Source organism: Eptesicus fuscus, chromosome 4 (genome assembly GCF_027574615.1).
Source record: "Eptesicus fuscus isolate TK198812 chromosome 4, DD_ASM_mEF_20220401, whole genome shotgun sequence".
Taxonomy (NCBI): Eukaryota; Metazoa; Chordata; class Mammalia; order Chiroptera; family Vespertilionidae; genus Eptesicus; species Eptesicus fuscus.
In genome coordinates, this window is record NC_072476.1 from 31,416,314 (window position 1) to 31,418,458 (window position 2,145).

General features: G+C 48.3%; 1 non-coding gene across 1 annotated transcript; it reads left to right on the forward strand.

Moving 5' to 3' along the window:
* Positions 1-359: 359 nt before the first annotated feature.
* LOC114231631 (small nucleolar RNA SNORA43) lies at positions 360-495 on the forward strand. Its single transcript, XR_003617614.1, has one exon. It is a non-coding gene; the product is annotated as a small nucleolar RNA SNORA43 (small nucleolar RNA).
* The last annotated feature ends 1,650 nt before the right edge of the window (positions 496-2,145 follow it).

A 2,145-nucleotide genomic window follows, 5' to 3' on the forward strand; every position in this document is an offset into this window, starting at 1 on the left:
GCACATATGGTACCCAACATGGGGCAGAGTATGCCATGGCCGTAACAGCTCACCACATATTCCCTCATGCCAGCTGGCTCCCCCAGATCCAAGAGACTAAGGTAGATGTTTCCATGACTTTTATGACCTGGTTTTGGGAGTCACCTATCATCATTTCTGTGTATTCTGTAGCGGTCACATAGGCCAGTCCTGATACTCTGTGGGAGGGTATTATACAAGAGAATGAAGACCATCTCTGTGTCGCAGGTATCTTTCATGCTGTAACTTTTGACTAACCTCATTGTCCTTAGCAAGCATCTCAAAGCCTTCTAGTTGATGAGTGTCTGTGTTCCATTAAAAAGTAGCCAGCCCCTGCCCTGCAGGTGCTGGACCTGCTGGCACCACAGATGCAGCTGCCATGCTGCACCTTTGGCACTGGGGCATAGAGGAAGTGGCTATTTCTACGCTCAGTGCTCAGAACAGTGAGCACTAAGAATGATTTGTAGCCTGACATTCCTGGCACGCCCGGCTGTCTGGCTTTGGGTTCCATGTGCACAGCTTACACTTGGGAACCGCAGGCAAGACCCTTAGCACTTAGCTTTTCCTTTTTCTCTGGATGATGAGGCTGTTCTGTGGGGTGGGTGCTGATGCACGTGGCAAACGCAGTGGGACTGACCAGCATAGGGTCTCCTGCCTGGAAATGAGTTCCTAGGGCTGGCTGGGACTTCTTAGCAGCAGTCCCTGGGCGGGTGGGCAGGTGTGAGAATCCCAGGCCGAGAACCATATGGCCCTGGGTGGGCAGTCGGAGCCACCTCGCACATGAGCACCCACACTGTAAGACCCCTGAGACAAGCAGAGCACTTTCAGGAGCAGGAGGGACTTGACCAGTTTGGGCCAGGTGGACTTCTAGAGGTTCGCTCCCTGCATTTGCCTGTCCATGAGTTGGGAGTCGGTGTCCACGTGGATCCCCTCACTGGGATGATGATAACTCTGCAAATAACCCAGCCAGGGCACTGGGGAGAGAAGGGGCTGTAGGTAACCCCACTGGGATGGCAGGAATAACCCACTGTCCTTGTCACCTTATAGGAAAAATAAAAAGTAGCCAGCACTAGCCAATTTGGCTCAGTGGATAGAGCATCGGCCTGTAGACCAAAGAGTCCCGGGTTTTATTCTGGTCAAGGTAATTCAGTTGCAGGCTCAATCCCTGGCCCTGGTCGGGGCTTGTTTTAAGAGAGCTCAATGTGTCTCTCTCACATCCATGTTTCTCGCTCTCTGGGTCTCTCTCCCTCCCTTCCACTCTCTCTAAAAACAAATGGAAAAATATCCTCAGGTGAGGATTAACAACAAAAGTAGCCATAAATACGTTTGTTAGTAGTTGCCTAGTGATTGATCATAAACAACCATCTGTCACAAGACCCCCAAAAGGTATGGCCTCTGGTTTGTACTGTATTCTTTGTCTTTTTGTCTTGTCAATCATTAGTAACTGAACTATACTATAAAAATACTGTAACAAGGGAATGTTAGTGAGGAATAATCTTTGAGGCCTGCTAGGTTGTCTGTCTGCTCTGACCCAATCTTTAGGTAAGTAAATTACCCTATAATAAATATTATATTCTATAGAGTTGCTTGCATTGCATCATTTTTCAGTCTAAAGATACCTTCTCAGCCCATCGGGTGTGGCTCAGTGGTTGAGTGTCGACCTATGAAATAGGAGGTCATGGTTTGATTCCTGGTCAGCACACATGGCCAGGTTGTGGGCTCGATCCCCAGTGGGGAGGTGCAGGAGGCAGCCAATCAATGATTCTCTCTCATCATTGATATTTCTATCTCTCTCTCCCTCTCCCTTCCTCTCTGAAACCAATAAAAAATATTTTTAAATAATAAAGATACCTTCTCATTATGGTGGCCATTATGCCTTTGTCTTATAGTCAGACATCTGGCTAAACCAGTCTCCTGCTCCAAGACTTACACAACCACCAGCCCTCCCTTATATACCAGGTACCTAGCCTAATCCTTGCCCTCCTCCTTCATGCTCACTGTCTCCCTCAGTCTCTGAGGTCTAGTATTGGGCCTCTACAATGCCTCTTTCACCAGTTCTCACCACTGGCCCTACTCAAATGAGATCCTTGTCACTTCTCTCCTGAACACTTAGGTTCTTCTGATCTA